This window comes from Phyllobates terribilis, unplaced genomic scaffold (genome assembly GCF_046119375.1).
Source record: "Phyllobates terribilis strain yellow unplaced genomic scaffold, ASM4611937v1 Scaffold_5__5_contigs__length_657084704, whole genome shotgun sequence".
In the NCBI taxonomy this organism is placed as follows: domain Eukaryota; kingdom Metazoa; phylum Chordata; class Amphibia; order Anura; family Dendrobatidae; genus Phyllobates; species Phyllobates terribilis.
In genome coordinates this window covers 288925839-288944137 of record NW_027362765.1, presented here as the reverse complement: position 1 = coordinate 288944137, position 18299 = coordinate 288925839, and the positions used below count along the sequence as shown (strand labels likewise).

Genomic DNA, 18299 nt, shown 5'->3' with positions numbered 1-18299 from the left:
TGGATTACCGTCCGACCTGGGGAGAGTATATTGGTTAATTTAAATGATTAAAGAATGCATCTGTTTTATTTAAAATAAAGTGTTTTATCCTCAGTGTGTGTGTTTATTTAACTCTTTACTTATATGTTTAGTAATGAAGGTGTCTGGCTGACACCTCTTCATTACTAAAGCTAAGGTTAGGTGTCAGACACCTAATCCCATTACTCCCAATACTGCACTTGTTTTGTCAGTACATGCGGATCCACCGCATGTAATGACATTTCAATCGGTTAAAATCTGTAGTTGAGACTAGTGTCTCCGCTATAGAAATCGACTTGCTGCGGGTGAATTTGGGTACGTGCCCATGATCAGGAACTGCTGCGTGCTTGACGCTGCATATTTATACAGAATCAAATCCGTAGCGGCCAGAGGTTACAGCATAGTGTATGGTATTTCTAGAAATCCCATGTCCACTATGCATGCATCTGAGGCTGTGGATCACCCGCGGACACTGGCATGTGGCGCATCTTTCAGGACCGCAGCATGTCAATTTCTCTTGCGGAGTCGCTAGTCTCTGCAACAGAAATGTGACCACTAGACTGTCTTGAATGCTGTAAATCCGCATGGTTCAGTAAAAATATGCGGATTTATCTGTGTTCAATAGAACGCAGCAAAAATATGCTGCGTTCACAGCGCCGCTACGTCCGGATCGTGGGCACATAGCCTGTGTGAAGACCCAGGGTCTTTCGTGTGCATACTACTACTCAGACAACACAGGGTGAGGGTAAAACAGTGTGGCAATACTTTAATGAACCACCAAACAGACAATAAACATATATAAAACAGTCCCAGCAAATATACAAGATGGTGCAGCATTACACAGTCTCACTCTTCCGTTCGCCCGCCGGGAATGGAGCAATTGCGACTTTTGGACTTCCAGGGCCAACTACCTCAACCAGTGGCACTCCACTTTGGTTCTCAGAGAGAAGGTAGCAGCAAGCTTAGGAAGCTGACAGTCCATTGAGGTACAAGGCCAGGAGACCCTGGCTTTTTCGAACATATCCATGGGACCACGTGACGAGATGGTCCCAACCTGGTTTCTCCGAGTGTATCCATGGGTTCCAGGTGACCGGATGGTCCCAACTTGGCTAACTCAAACATATCCATGGGACCAGGTGACCGGAGGATTTCCCAAACGTTTTCATGGGACCAGGCGACCGAATGGTCCCAACCTGGGGTCTCAGAACATATCCATGGGACCAGGTGACCAGAGGGTTATAATCCTGGTTTCCCCAAACATCTCAAAAGGGTCAGTGATGGCAAATGGAGCAGTATCCCTCCAGCGAGGGCAGTGTTCCCTTGGGCTGGCATCCTCTAGAATCCAAATCTGTCTCTCTGGATGGTGCCATGCTACTGTCCTGAAGAGTCTCTCAGATTCTTCTTGCAGCACGATAGAAATCCCTTTTTATATTTACATCTGTGGCTCAGGTCATCATTCACAGGTCAGGGGAGAAAGTGCAGGGCTCATGTCCCATTTTTTGAGCATTTAATCAATTTGCATAGTTTGTCCTCCTGTTTTGGGAGTCAAGTTAGCTGGCCTGGTTAAATATGTAATTAGCATATTAGCAAATATTATTGTTATATTACCCCGAGTCTGAGTCACTGTCCTTCTTGACAGCCAAAGAGAAAACACACAACTTCAAAAGTCAACATAAAACATAATAGTGTATTTCTCCTGGCCTAACAAATTTAGGCGTCTGGATAATTAAGATTAGAAGCTGTCATCACAGCCTAAAATTAAAATAATGGTGTGGGCTCCCGCATCATTTTCATAACCAACAGAGGGAAGCCAACCACTGGGGGCTGATATTACTAGCTGGGAAAGGGGCCATTAGCCCAAAATGTTCCCTGGCTATTAATAATAGCCAGTAAAAGCTAAGCAAACAGCTGTAGGCTAGATTACACGGGGACCCGAGAAATTTTTTTTACATAGGGTTCCCTTATAAAATCAAAATCAGCAAAGGCTAGGCAGACAGCTGCGGGCTCATATTAATAGCCAAGGAAGGGGCCATGGATCTTGGCCCCCTCCGAGGCTAATAATATCAGCTCTCAGCGGTCGCAGAAATGGCGCATCCATAAGTTGCGCCAAATTTGTAGCTTAGACTCTGCTCTTACCACTTGCCCTGGTGCGGTGGCAAGTGGGGTAATATGGTTGGGGTTCGTGTCAGCCTTGTATTGGCAGCTGACATGAAGCCCAGGATAGCAATGGAGGGCGTCTATAAGACGGCCCTATTATTAACCCTGTAGTACAGGTTTGGAAATACAGACACGGCAAGAATAAAGTCTTTTATTTTAAATAAAATTCCACATGGTTTTAATCATTTATTTAAAAATCAAAAAACACCGTTATACTCACCTAACGTTCATTCCGCTCAATCCATTGTCTCCTGTAAGAAACCAAAAGTAAAATACAATCATATCCCTCACCTGTCCGACGTGATGACATAATCCAGATTGTCCCACGAAGATCTAGGTCACTTTTAGAGCAGTCACATCAGCAATCACTGGTGTGACTGTTCTAGAGGACAACACTCTATACACTGACAGGAGCAAAACCACTCCTGTCAGTGTATTTTTTTTTTTTTACACTGAGCACAGACACCGGCTGAAGAGACTACTTCTCCCCTCAGCCACGCCTGCTCTCGCTATTATCAGCAGGAGCGGCCGTAGGCTGATGAGAGGAGTAGTCTTCCGCGGTCAATTCTTTGTGCATTTTTGCCGTGTTTTTGACTCAATGACTTGAATTGAGTCAGTCAAATACGCAGCAAAAATCCGCAAATATTTTTATACTTGTGTTTTTGCTGCAAATTTGACTGACTCAATGGAAGTCAATAGGTTAAAAAAGCACAAAGAATTGACATGCTGCAGATTTAAACGCAATGACAATCCTGGCAGGAAAATTCCTGATCAAGTGCACAGCACTTTAGGATTGTCATTGCATTAGCTAGCACAAGGATTCCCTAGCGTTTTTTGTCCATTTGTGGCAGAAAAACGCTGCGAAAACACACCAAAACGCACAGTGTGCACACAGCCTTAGAGAAATTTAGCACACTTTCAAGTTGTGGTACATTGTTTTACTGTTCAGAGACACCTGCACAAATATGGCCTTCGTGGAAGAGTCTTCAAAAGAAAACCTCTCCTGCGTCCCCACCATAAAGTTTAGCATCAAAAGTATGCAAAAGAACATCTAGACAAGCCTGATGCATTTTGGAAACGAGTCCTGTGTACAGATGAGATTACAATAGAACTCTTTGGCCACTATGATCAAAGGTATGTGTGGAGAACAAAGGGCATAGAATAATCAGGAAAAGAACATCTCGCCAACCATTAAGAATGGTAGTGGATAAATCATGCTTTGGGGTTGTGTTGCAGCCAATGGCACGGGGAACATTTCAAGGGTAGAGTGAAGAATGGATTCAATTAAATTTCAACAAATTCTTGATGCAAACATAACACCACCTGTAAAAAAGCTGAATTTGAAAAGAGGATGGCTTCTACTAATAGATAATGATTCTAAACACACGTCAAAATCCACAATAGACTACCTCAGAAGGCTCAAACAGAAGGTTTTACAATGGCCCTCACAGTCCCCTGGTCTGAAACAAAGTCAGAAGTGCCAATTTCAATAATCCTCTTTGGAATCTCATATGTCCCTTCTCAAAAGTTCACAAGATCAGAAGTCAGGGGAACCTATTTCTACATAGGTGTAGGTCTCATAGGCAAGTCCCAGGCATACATAGTCTCCTCTCATTTTAAGGGAAGGTGCCACAATTTTTTATTAATAATTATTGGTTATATAATCATCAATTATTTTGATAAAAAAAAAAAAAAAAATCAGTTTTCACTTTTTTTTTTTTTTTTTTTTTTTTTTTAATTCAACCATTGGGAGCTTAATTTGCATATGCTAGAGTGTAACGACACTTCTACACCTCAAATACGGCAGCCCCTGTACATAGAAGTCAGCGGACGTTTTCCAATCGCATCTCCTGTATTGTGGCAGCCTCCTGCTGTGACCTGTGCATGCCCTCTTGGCTGTCCAGGTCACAACTGTGGGAGGAGATTGGCACCATTTTTGTGAAGCCGACAGTGTGCTGTGGGCTACACTTTCCCCCTGTCATCGCTCAGTGCGAGATGAGTGATGACTGGTGCTGCCAGGCGATACAGAAAGTGGAGGCCCTGGATGATGTGAGTATTGTCGGAGGGGAGCGGTGATCGCAGCCTGACTTCAGTAGTACAATTCAGTCTGCAGATAACTGCTCACCGCTGTGTTCAGAGCACGACAGAGTAATCCACACTGCTGTGCTCTGAATACACTGACACAGTTCTGCTATATCACTGTAAACTTACATAGCAGGGCTGTGTATGTAATGGTGACTCTGTGGGACCCATTAAACTGTAGGGTGCACTATGTGGGGCTCATTGTACTATATGGAGGACTATATAGGGAATCTAGGGAGTTCAATAGGACAAGAATTAGAATTACTTTGTAAAGGCTGCAAAGTTATGAGATTTGATCTTCCCTTTTGTTTTTTTTGTTTTTTTTGGGGGGGGGGGGGGGGAGGTGCAATTAACATGTGACCTTGCTCTGTCCATTTCTATGAGAGTAGTAGTGTAGTGGACAGAGCAGGGTCACACTTAACACCACTGCTCCTATAGAAGTGGATGGAGCGGAGGTCACATATTGCACCACTGCTCCCATAGAAGTGGAAGGAGCGGGGGTCACACATTACATTACTGCTCGCCTAGAAGTGGAATCACACACTAGATACTGTGTATCTAATCCCATCCTGTGTGATACACTCCACTGAGAACAATATCTAATCCAATCATGTGATAAACTACACTGAGCCCTGCATCTAATCCTAGTGTGTCATTCTTTGTGAATCTAATCGCAGCACGTGATACACTTCATGTATCTAACCCCAGCGTATGAAACAGCGAGCAGCACCAACTAACAGAATCGGTGCTGCCGGCCATCCTCGGTGACATGGTCTACTTATTACCATCACTGGTAGTCACCAACAAAAGGTCTCCCCACTGTGATCCTAAACTTCATTCTTTCTTATCTTTTTACATGCAAATTGCCTCTTCAGAGAAAAAGAGGACTTGAACTCAATAGCGCCACCTATTGGAAACAGCAATCCTACAAGTCACAAGCAACCCTTTTTACAAACACCCAAAAGGAGAGGGCAGGAGTTATGTCACACGCATGTGAGCAGACCCCTCCCACATTTACTGCAGTCGTAATGTGAGCTAGTTGTACACTAGGTTTTCAAGGCAAGTTTCAGCAACTGCTTCCCCTAGTGTTTAAAAGTGGAAAATATCAAAACCTTTTAAATTATTTTTCACATTTTACTAAATTAAAAAAAATATATATATTTAAAAAAAAAATTAAAACATTAACTGCTTCCCGACCACCCACTGTACATAAACGTCGGCGCTGCCTGGGCTCTGTGCAGCGCCGATGTTTATGAATGGTCGGTGGTCCCGCAGCCTTCAGGACCCCCAGGGTCCTGCAAGTTCTGCGGTTGCGGTTCAGAGCGGCAGCTCTGACAGGGGACATCATCGGGACCTGATTGGATCAGGTCCCAATGATGTTAACCCTTTGCTATCTTCTATATGCCGCGATCTATAGTGATCGCGGCATATAGAAGATAGTGAGAGGAGAGGGGGTCATCCACTTACCTCTCCGACGGTTCCCTGATGCCTTCCAGGACCTGCCGTTGTTATGGCAGCTGGAGGTCACATGACCGCCTTCAGATCTGCCATATATGGTGTCCTGCTGAGCTCAGGCTGCAGCTGAGTCCAGCAGGAGACAGACAGTGTGAAACTGTCAGCAAAGTTCTCATGCAATGTAATACATGTCTATTACATTGCATGAGAACAGTGATTAGAAAAATAAAAATTAATGTCCCATACAGGGACTAAGTAAAAAAAAAAAAGTCTAAAAAATGTTTACAAACTGTTAAAAAAAAACCACAAAATAAATAATTAAAATATTAAACCAATAAATCTGTATATTTATACAAAAACAAAACGAGTACACATATTTGGTATCGCCGCGTCCTAAACAACCCAATCTATGAAACTGTCACACTAATTAACTCCTTCTGTGCACACCGTAATAAAAATAAATAAAAAACAGAGCAAAAAACTATGCTTTTTCATCATATCGCCAAACAAAAAGTGGAAAAAAATGCGATCAAAAAGCAAAATGAAAATAAAAATGGTACCACTGAAAACGTCATCTTGTTCCACAAAAAAAAAGCCGCCATACAGCTCCATCAGCCAAAAAATAAAAAAAAAAGTTATAGCTCTCAGAATAAAGCGATGCAAAAAAAATATTTTTTCTCTAAAATAGTTTTATTGTGTAAAAGCGCCAAAACATAAAAAAATATACAGTAAGTGTAGTATCGCTGTAAACTTACTGACCCGAAAAATAATGCTGCCTTATCACTTTTACCACACGCAGAACGGCATAAAAAAAAATTCCTGAATTGTTGGTTTTTGTTAATTTTACCTCCCAAAAAACGGAATAGAAAGCGATCAAAAAATGTCATGCACCCAAAAATGGTACCAATAAAAAATGTCAACTCGTCCCGCAAAAAACAAGCCGTCACATGACTGTCGGCCGAAATATGGAAAAATTATAGCTCTCAAAATATGGCGAAGCAAAAACTAGATTTTGCAAAAAAAAGCATCTTAGTGTGTGACAGCTGTCAGTCATAAAAACCCGATATAAATCTGGTATCTCTAATCGCACCGACACGAAGAATAAAGTAATCTCATCACTTATACCGCATGAGGTAAATAGAACCAATTCTTCACCTGCTACTGATTTGTTTATTATGTCTCCCAAAGATCGCAGTAAGGCTCTGCTCACATTTATCCTGCGCTGGGCACTTACACCAGAGTTTCCGTGTAAATCTCTGAAATACGTGATTCAGCCAGAACTCATGACGGAAGATTCCCTGTAATGAGGCAGATATAGGCCACTGTGGATACCATCTGGCCTGTGATCCCACGGTGTCATTTTTTTTAGACGTGCATAAAAGTGCTGTTGGCCACAGTTTTGTGCACTTCTGAAAAAAAGGACACCGCTAAACAGAGGCCAGACGGAGTCCAGAGTAACTCTGCTGCCTCATTATAGTGAATGGATCCTGCAGGGGTTTCATCTGAATTACATCACTTGGAAATTTAGATGGAAACCCCGATGTAAATGCTCAGCCTAGAGCGCCGGATAAATGTTACCAATAAAAGCTTCAACTCGGTCCTCAAAAAAAGCTAGTCCCCACTCAGGTCCGTCATCTGTTAAAAATATAAGGGACTTCCAAGTTACTGGTAGCAGAAAGGCTCTGGAAAAGCGAAATGGCCCTTGCCCCCCAAAAGAAATTCAGAAAATGTTGTGCTCCCAAATTCAAAATGCCTAATCTACAATAATTTGTTCTCCAATTGTCAAATAGCGCTCCGTCCTTCCCAGATCTCGCTGTATGGCAAAGCGGTACGATACAGCCACATATGGGGCTGTCACATTTCGGCACCATTTTTACCCATTGCCCTGTGTGAAAATGTAAAATCTGAGGGTAAAACATTTTTTTGTGGTAAAAATATAATTATGCTTTTTTCACTGCCCAATGATATAAATGTAAAAATTAAAAAATACTCACTACTTCCCTAGATGAATTCCTTGAGAGGTGTAGTTTACAAAATGGGGTCACTTGTGGGGGTTTCTGCTGTTTCGGTATGTCAGCGACTCTTCAAATGTGACATGGTGTCTGCAACCTATCCCAGCCAACATAGCGCTCCTTTCTCTTCCAAACCCTGCCGTACACCAAAGCAGTGGTTTTCCCCCCACATACGGGGTATCGGCGTACTCAGGAGAAATTGCACAACAAATTTCATGGTGCAATTTATCCTATTACCCTTATGATAATGCAAAATTAAGGGATGAAAAACGTTTTTTGTGGGAAAAATGTGAAAATTTTATTTTTACAGCTCAATATTATAAACTTCTGCGAAGCACCTTGGGGTTCAAGGTGCTCACCACACATCTAGATATGTTCCCTAAGGGGTCTAGTTTCCAAAATGGTGTCACTTGTGGGGGGTTTCCACTGTTTAGGCACATCAGGGGCTCTCCAAACGCAACATGGCGTCTGCTAATTATTCAAACAAATTTAACATTCAAAAAGTCTAATGGTGCTCCTTCCCTTCCGAACCCTGCAGTGCGCCCAAACAGTGGTTTTCCCTCACATATGGGGTATCAGCGCGCTAATGAGAGATTGCACTACAAATTGTGTATTCCATTTTTTCCTGTTACCCTTGTGAAAATAAAAAAAATTGGGTCTAAAGTAACATTTTTGTGAAAAAAAGTTAAATGTTCATTGTTTTCTTCCACATTCCAAAAATTCCCGTGAAACACCGGAAGGGTTAATAAACTTCTTGAATGTTGTTTTGAGCACCTTGAGGGGTGCAGTTTTTAGAATGGTGTCACTTTTGGGTATTTTCTGTCATAAAGACCCCTCAAAGTCATTTCAAATGTGATGTGGTCCCTAAAAAAAATGTTTTTGTAAATTTTGTTGGAAAAATGAGAAATCGCTGGTCAACTTTTAACCCTTATAGCTCCCTAATAAAAAAAAATTTTGGTTCCAAAATTGTGCTGATGTAAAGTAGACATGTGGGAAATGTTATTTATTAACTATTTTGTGTGACATATCTCTCTGATTTAAGGGCATGAAAATTCAAAGTTTGAAAATTGCAAAATTTTCAAAATTTTCGCCAAATTTCCGATTTTTTTCACAAATAAACGCAAGTGATATCGAAGAAATTTTACCACTATCATGAAGTACAATATGTCACAAAAAAAACAAATCTCAGAATCAGTGGGATCCGTTGAAGTGTTCCAGAGTGATTAGCTCATAAAGTGACAGTGGTCAGAATTGTAAAAATTGGCCTGGTCACGAAGGCAAAAACAGGCTCTGGCGCGAAGTGGTTAATACGTAACATTTTTTCAATTGTTTAATTTTTTCTATTTATGGCACCTTCTTTTAAGATATATCTACATGTGGAGATTATACTCTGGCTTTTCCATCCAGATTTATAGGTGGAAAATTCAATTAATTATGGGATTGGTAAAATGGAAGGAATTTTAACAAATCTCATCCCTGAGCTGTGGAATAAAATCTGCAGCAGAAATTAATTTGTGGCTTGGATTTAAAGGGATTTTCACCTTTCAGGACATCTTTGTCCCCAGGTGCAGTTTAATATTTAAAAAAAAAAAAAAAAAAAAAAAAAAGCTCTGTACCCACCAGTGAGTCTTCACCACTGCAAGGAGCTAGTCAACTGGTTGACACTGTTGACATGTCAGTGTCGCAGCCAATGCCAGGCACCAGGTCTGAGGACATCCCCTTTAGGCCAGTTTTTTACCTCAGTATGTGTAAGCCAAAACCAGGAGTGGGTGATAAATCCAGAAGTGGTGACGTGTTTCTATTATACTTTTCCTCTGATTGTTCATCTCCTGATTTTGGCTTACACATACTGAGGTAAAATACTGACCCATATACTCAGCGTGTGAACGTGGTCTTAAACGTCAAAGCATTTAAATGTATGCTGCTGATTTTCCCAGTAGATTCCCCCCTCTGCCATGCATATACATAACAGATGTGGATTTTGATGCAGATTTGTTACAGTTGTGAAGCCGGACCTTGGTATGTGAATGAATGCTAAGGCTGGGGCTACATGGCGACTTTGACCACGACCCCAAAGTTCACTATGTGTTGTTGCTACATTGCAGGGTAAGTGAAGCCCCGACGTATTGCGACAAGTAAGTAGGAAAGATGCAGTTTGTTGTGGTCGTATTACCCTGGAGGTCACAATGTAATGTAACCCTTTCCAGTTAGCAAAGTTTGGTCATACAAGTATCGTGGTCACAGTCGCTATATAGCCCCAGCCCAGATATCTTTGCAGTAAGCATCTTGCTTCCAATGGTAGTAAAGTGTAGGAAGCCCATGCTGCCTGCTGGCCTCTGTGAGGCTGTGTATGTAAACGTCTGTAGTGACATACTATTAGCAACATTACAAGTATAGAGTTACACAGCATACATACCCCGAGCTAGAGCTGTAGTGGAGCTGCTCAATAATGGTGCCTGCAGGACCTGTGGTGAAGTCACCGTCACGTGAGCAGTGACTAAAAAGGGGCAAGATTTATAGAGGATACAAAGCAGTGACTCCAGGACCTGGGATGATGTCACTATCACGTGATCAGTAACTAATGATAGGAGCTGGAGATAGAACATTATGAAATGACTGTAGGACCTGTGAGGAGGTCATGTGACATTAGGGGGCGGAGCTCAGCAGTGACGAGCTGCTCTGCCAGGGCTCATGTGCTGTGTGAGTTGAGTCTAGCATGTATGGTCCCTGGTAATGAGGGACATTCAGCAGACGGCTGAGACTGCAGGGTGTAGACTCAAATCCAGGACTGTCCGCTGTATCCGGGATAGTTGGGACTAGAGATGAGCAGATGGATTCCCGGGTCTCCAGTCCTGCGTCCAGATCAGTGCTACCTGGCAGCTGGACAGGAGATCATGGAGCTCTTATCATCCGGCGGCTTTTGATCACCCGGGGCAGCATGACATCATCTGTGCGTCCATTCAGTAGGGGCCCCATATATTGCTCCATTCAGTAGGGGCCCCATATATTGCTCCATTCAGTACGGGCCCCATATAATGTACACCCTGTAGTATCAGGGCACCACAGATCCCAGCAGACGCTGGTTGCTATAAATCACTGCTGGACAGAGATCATTGTTGTAAGGTATCGATAACAGGAACTTAGTTCTTACACCCTTACAACAATGATCTCTGTCCAGCAGTGATTTATAGCAACCAGCGTCTGCTGGGATCTGTGGTGCCCTGATACTACAGGGTGTACATGCTTTAAATAGCACAACAGATCATTTCTCTCAGGGAAGTTCCACTTTCTATTCGGGCCTGGAGGCTGCACTAGAACCTGCTCTTCCTGCGTTATGCAGACCTCCTGTAAGCTTCAGGTCATCCAGACATCCATGGTCTGATGGCTGCTCCTCTGTGATCCTTTCTGCATCACAGATCAAGTAAGAACTATTTCTGGTGTACTAATGCTGCCTGCAAAAGAGGAGACAATCCATGTGTCTTCTCCTCAGGGTCACCCCAGCAGCAGCCGCTCCTGTGTGCTTCATTGTGGATGCTCTGAGTCGCTGTATGTATCTGGTTTTTCAGTCCTGCTACAGGCACACAGGGAAAGCAGCCACACAACGGAGCACACACACAGGAGCTGCTGCTGCTGGAGGTGATTGGGTTTTTTTGCTTCTGAAATTACCACACTTGACTCAGTCCAGGAGAACGCCGGATATGCAATGAGCTCGCTCTCAGTGGATGAGAAGAGGAGACAATGGGGACGTGTCGTCTGCTTCTCACTGCTGTGCGGGAGAAGTAAGGTCCCGGCGGGGACTGCGAGACGGAGGCTCAAAATCGGGACAGTCCCGCAATATACGGGACGGTTGGGAGCTATGTATATATTACTGAGGAAATCAGACTGTATGGGCTTCTGACTGGTAGAAGTGCGGACATCAGAATGTATAGGCTGGTATGTATTAGTGAGGACCAGGGCCGCCATCAGGGCATTACTGCCCTTACTGGCATATGGGGCCCGATGAGCAGAGGGGGCCCAGTCGGCTACCTGGGCACCAGCTGCAGGATTCTGCCACTTCAGTCACTGAGAAATCTATTTCTGTGCGGGAATCTTCCCGCACGGCAATAGTTAGCAGCCGCCAGTCAATCACAGGCCGGCAGCTGACGTCAGCGCGCACGTAGCTGGCATATGACGCCACTGTCATGCGCCAGCGATCATGCTTCCAGTGATGGGAGAGCGCTGCAAGGTAAGAAGAAACTTTTTTTTTTAAAGCTGCACAGTGGGGGCAAGATAGAGAGACATTGGGTTCAGAATGGGAGACATTGGGGCAGAATGGAAGCATGGGGGCAGAATGGAAACACGGGTCAGAATGGGAGACATTGGGGGCAGAATGGGAGACATGGAGGGCAGAATGGAGACATTGGGGGCAGGATGGAAGATATTGGGGGCAGAATAGAAACATGGGGCAGAATGGGAGACATGGAGGGCAGAATGGAGACATAGGGGGCAGGATGGAGACATTGGGGGCAAAATGGAGACATGGGGGACAGGATGGAGACATTGATGGCACGATGGAGACATTGGGACAGAATGGGGGCAGGATGTAGGCAAATGGGGGCAGAATGGAGACATTGGGGGCAGGATGTAGGACATTATTACTGTAGGGGCTAATAAGTCATATCATAGCCCTTATAGAAGTCATATCATATAGCCTATTATATGACTTCTAAAAGGGCTATATGATATGACTTCTATAAGGGCTATGATATGACTTCTGTCCTGTATATATACACTACACAGTGTCAGCTCTCCTGTCCTGTATATATACAGTACAGACCAAAAGTTTGGACACACCTTCTAATTTAAAGATTTTTCTGTATTTTCATGACTATGAAAATTGTACATTCACACTGAAGGCATCAAAACTATGAATTAACACATGTGGAATTATATACTTAACAAAAAAGTGTGAAACAACTGAAAATATGTCTTATATTCTAGGTTTTTCAAAGTAGCCACCTTTTGCTTTGATGACTGCTTTGCACACTCTTGGCATTCTCTTGATGAGCTTCAAGAGGTAGTGTCACGGGTGTGTCGCCACGAAGATCGTCACGAGTACACAGCCTGACTTCTCGCAGCTGACTTGTTGGTGCTTTGTGTTTTTCGGCAGTGAGGGAGTTAATTCTCTCTCTCTCTGTGCTAGACGAGGTCCAGCCTCGCCCAGCTGCAATCAATACTGCTGTAGTGAGACTCCTTCAAATGCCTGCTGGTCTGTTTGGGAAGTGTCGGTGAAAGCATTTCATTCAGACTAACAGAGCGGATCGTGGTGTTTGGAGTTTCTGAGATAAGTGTATTTGGAGTGTTTTTTATCCCTTCCTCGCTTTATCATTTATCTCCTTTCCCGTTGGTGTTCCCTCTGTTGTAGTTGTGTAGTTGTTGTATGCAAGGTGGTTTTGGTTTTTCCCTTGTACTGTCTCGTTCGTCTAAGTACTGTGTGTGGGCATATTATTACTTGTCCCCTTTTGTTGTGATCGGGGTCCTTCTCAGGACTAGATTACTTAGGTGCAGGGATCCTCAGGAGGTAGGGGTTACGCTGGCGGCCTGGACCTCTGTACCTTTAACAGTACCTCCAGGTTGAGGGACTAGTCAGGGCCCCAGCTTAGGGTCAGCTTAGGCCCCCTACCTCCAGTATACAGAGACAGCGTGACATTTTCACCGACCCACTTAGTTTTTCTCCAGCTACCATGGATCCAGTAGCCGGTCTAGCTCGGCAGTTGCAGAGTTTGTCCATGGAGCTGGCGGACGTTAGGTCCAAGGTTTTGCATCCTCAGGAGCAAGCCGGACCAGAACCTAAAGTAGCTCTCCCTGACAGGTTCACTGGGGGGCGGGACAAGTTTTTTGTTTTCCGGGAGGCATGCAAGTTGTACTTTCGGCTGCGGCCTCGGTCATCGGGGAGTGAAGAACAAAGGGTGGGAATTGTCATCTCGCTCCTACAAGGGGACCCACAATCTTGGGCGTTCTCTCTTCCCCCGGGCTCCCCGGCTCTCCAGTCAGTGGATAGGTTTTTCGCTGCTCTGGGACTCGTATATGATGACCCAGATCGGATCTCCCTTGCTGAGTCTAAGTTACGTAGGATCCAGCAGGGAGATCGTCCGGCGGAGGAATTCTGTTCGGAGTTCCGTAGGTGGGCCACGGACACCCAGTGGAATGACCCGGCTCTTAGGAGCCAGTTTTGTCATGGTTTATCCGACAAATTACAGGATGTGTTGGCACAGTATGACTCTCCCGCGTCACTGGAAGCCGCTATGGCCCTTGCTATTCGCGTTGACAGACGGCTTCGGGAGAGGTGCGGGATAACTCTACCCCCTGTGATGACTCCACCTCCTACAAGGTCCCCTCATATGGTGGTTCCCCTGGTCAGTCCAGAGGAGCCTATGCAATTAGGAGGGACATCATTTCGGGGGAGGGGACCGGTGGTGCGTCATAAGACAGGAAGGTGTTTCTTCTGCGGGAGAAAGGGACATTTTATTGGGGGGTGTCCATCCCGTCCCTTGCAGAGTGAAGAGTCGTCGGAAAACTGTTGATCCCAGGTTGTGTGGTGGACGGCAATCTGGGAGTAGGTATTTCGTCCCTAGGTTCGTCTCAGTTTCTCGTACCGGCGGAGGTGGTGGTGGGTACGAGAACTGAGAGGATATCTGTTCTTCTGGATAGTGGGGCCGGGGCTAATCTGGTTGATGCTCGGTTTGCCCGGGTTCAAGGTATGCGATTGAGTGAGTTGGCTAAACCCATCCCCATATTCTCGATCGATGCCAGGCCTCTCGGTCAGGGAAGTTTTTTGCAAGCTGTGCATGACGTAAAACTTCAAGTGGGGGCGATACATAAAGAACTGTTGTCTTGCTACGTGTTGGAGGGTCTTCCCACTCCTATAGTGTTGGGCCTTCCTTGGTTAGCTAAGCATAACCCGGTTATTAATTGGCAAACCAGAGAGATAAGCCAATGGAGTAAATTCTGTAATAAAAACTGCATGAACACGGTCATCGGTGCGGTTACTCCTTGGGTCTTACCTCCATTTCTGGCGGACTTTGAGGATGTATTCTCGGAGAAAGGGTGTCAGGAACTACCTCCTCATCGCGAGTATGACTGTTCTGTAAAACTGCTCCCTGAGGCCAAGTTACCTAAAGCTAGGTTGTATAACCTTTCTGGTCCTGAGAGGCAGGCCATGAAGGATTATATTTCAGAAAGTCTGGCTAAGGGGCATATTAGACCTTCATCTTCACCGGTGGCTGCGGGGTTCTTCTTTGTTAAGAAGAAAGATGGAGGCCTACGCCCTTGCCTGGATTTCCATGAACTTAATCGGATTACGGTCCGAGATCCGTATCCGCTCCCACTTATTCCCGATCTCTTTAATCAGATCGTGGGCGCCAAATGGTTCTCTAAGTTGGATCTCAGGGGGGCGTACAATCTGATTAGGATGAAGGAGGGGGATGAGTGGAAGACGGCGTTTAACACTCCGGAGGGGCATTATGAGAACCTTGTCATGCCATTCGGTCTGACTAATGCCCCGGCGGTGTTCCAACACTTTGTTAATGACATTTTTCGCCGCCTGGTGGGACAGTTTGTTGTCATATATCTGGATGATATCTTAATTTACTCGCCGGATCTGGTGTCTCATCAGGAGCACGTTAGGCAGGTGTTACAGATCTTGCGGGATAATAAACTGTATGCCAAATGGGAAAAGTGTGTGTTCGCCATACAGGAACTCCAGTTTTTAGGCTTCCTGGTTTCAGCGTCCGGTTTTCGTATGGACCCTGGGAAAGTGCGGGCAGTTCTTGAGTGGGATCGGCCAGAGAATCTTAAGGCACTACAACGTTTCCTGGGGTTTGCTAATTATTACCGGAAGTTCATTCGGAATTTCTCGTCCATGGTTAAGCCTCTCACAGACATGACTAAAAAGGGGACGGATTTTTCTAGGTGGTCTGACAAGGCTTGTCAAGCATTCTCCTCCTTGAAAAAATGTTTTGCCTCGGCACCCATACTCATTCAACCTGATGCGTCACAGCCATTCATTGTAGAGGTAGACGCTTCCGAGGTAGGGGTGGGAGCAGTATTGTCACAGGGTTCGTCCCCTGATAAGTGGCATCCGTGCGCCTTTTTCTCTAAAAAATTGTCGTCCGCTGAGAGGAATTACGATGTCGGCAATAGGGAACTCTTGGCCATTAAGTTAGCTTTTGAGGAGTGGCGCCATTTTTTGGAGGGGGCAGTCCATCCGGTCACCGTCATCACCGATCACAAGAACCTGCTATATCTGGAGTCCGCGAAACGTCTGAATCCCAGACAAGCTAGGTGGTCATTGTTTTTTACCAGGTTTAATTTTGTCGTTACATATCGTCCTGGGTCAAAAAATGTAAAGGCGGATGCCTTATCTCGTAGTTTCCCTGGGGCCGGGAATACGGACGACCCGATTCCTATCCTTCAGGAGGGGGTGGTGGTTTCGGCAGTATGCTCTGAGCTGGAGGAGGAGGTATTGGAGGCTCAGGGGGACGCCCCTGTTGGACCTCCTGGGAGACTGTTTGTTCCAGATCAGTTGCGACAAAAGGTGATCGAGGCACACCATAACTCAGTTTTTGCAGGACACCCGGGGAGTAAAGCAACTGTGGATCTCCTCTCGCGTCGGTTTTGGTGGCCTAACTTACATAAGGAGGTGGTAACTTTTGTCGCGTCCTGTGGGGTTTGTGCGCGCTGTAAGACCTCACATACCCGTCCGTCTGGGGCCCTCTTACCTTTGAAGATCCCGGAGCGTCCTTGGACTCATCTGTCTATGGACTTTATTACGGACCTCCCTCCGTCTTCGGGTAAAACGGTCATACTCGTTGTAGTGGACAGGTTCAGCAAGATGGCACATTTTATCGCTCTTCCGGCTCTCCCTAATGCTAAAACTCTTGCGCAGGTGTTCATTGGGGAGATTGTGAGGCTTCACGGGGTACCCTCCGAGGTGGTGTCTGATCGGGGGTCTCAGTTTGTGTCCAAGTTCTGGAAGGCGTTTTGTGCACGGCGGGGGATGCATTTGTCATTCTCATCGGCTTTTCATCCTCAGACCAATGGTCAGACGGAACGTATGAACCAGAGCTTGGAGACATATCTCCGGTGTTTTGTGTCAGAGAACCAGGAGGACTGGGCTTCTTTCTTACCTCTGGCAGAGTTTGCTCTTAATAATAGGCGGAGCGAGTCCACTGGTAAGTCCCCGTTTTTTGGGGCATATGGTTTTCACCCCCAGTTTTGTACTTTCAGTAGGGGGGGCTCTTCGGGGGTTCCTGAGGAGGAACGATTTTCCTCATCACTCGCTTCAGTATGGAGAGGGGTGCTGAAGAATCTGAATACTATGGGGAACCGATACAAACGTATGGCTGATAGGAGGAGAGTGTCTGGTCCGGACCTAAGTGTGAACGATCGGGTATGGTTGTCTACCAGGAATATTAAACTTAAGGTTCCCTCCTGGAAACTGGGTCCCAGGTTCATCAGGCCGTACAGAATCAGTTCTATTATTAATCCGGTGGCTTTCCGTCTTGACCTCCCCCCTACGTTTAAAATTCACAACGTGTTCCACAGATCGTTGCTTAAGAGGTATGTGGCGCCGGTGGTACCGTCACCTTTACCTCCCCCTCCAGTGGTGGTCAATGGTAACTTGGAGTTCCAGGTATCGAGGGTCATCGATTCACGCTTTAATCGCCGGCCCCTTCAGTACCTGGTTCATTGGAAAGGGTATGGTCCTGAGGAGAGGATGTGGGTTCCTGCGTCGGATATTAACGCAGACCGATTAGTTCGGGCCTTCCACACGACTCACCCGGATAAACCTGGCCCTGAGGGTCCGGAGGCCCCTCGTAGAAGGGGGGGTACTGTCACGGGTGTGTCGCCACGAAGATCGTCACGAGTACACAGCCTGACTTCTCGCAGCTGACTTGTTGGTGCTTTGTGTTTTTCGGCAGTGAGGGAGTTAATTCTCTCTCTCTCTGTGCTAGACGAGGTCCAGCCTCGCCCAGCTGCAATCAATACTGCTGTAGTGAGACTCCTTCAAATGCCTGCTGGTCTGTTTGGGAAGTGTCGGTGAAAGCATTTCATTCAGACTAACAGAGCGGATCGTGGTGTTTGGAGTTTCTGAGATAAGTGTATTTGGAGTGTTTTTATCCCTTCCTCGCTTTATCATTTATCTCCTTTCCCGTTGGTGTTCCCTCTGTTGTAGTTGTGTAGTTGTTGTATGCAAGGTGGTTTTGGTTTTTCCCTTGTACTGTCTCGTTCGTCTAAGTACTGTGTGTGGGCATATTATTACTTGTCCCCTTTTGTTGTGATCGGGGTCCTTCTCAGGACTAGATTACTTAGGTGCAGGGATCCTCAGGAGGTAGGGGTTACGCTGGCGGCCTGGACCTCTGTACCTTTAACAGTACCTCCAGGTTGAGGGATAGTCAGGGCCCCAGCTTAGGGTCAGCTTAGGCCCCCTACCTCCAGTATACAGAGACAGCGTGACAGGTAGTCACTGGAAATGGTCTTCCAACAATCTTGAAGGAGTTCCCAGAGATGCTTAGCACTTGTTGGCCCTTTTGC

General features: G+C 45.5%; 1 protein-coding gene across 2 annotated transcripts in view; it reads right to left on the bottom strand.

Moving 5' to 3' along the window:
- LOC141272983 (uncharacterized) overlaps positions 1-10287 on the bottom strand; it is a 49122-nt gene extending 38835 nt beyond the window's left edge. For both annotated transcript variants that reach the window (XM_073684237.1, XM_073684236.1), the window contains exon 1: positions 10141-10287. The gene's annotated coding sequence lies outside the window, so the exon portion shown is untranslated. The remainder of the gene's footprint in view (positions 1-10140) is intronic.
- Positions 10288-18299: the final 8012 nt, after the last annotated feature.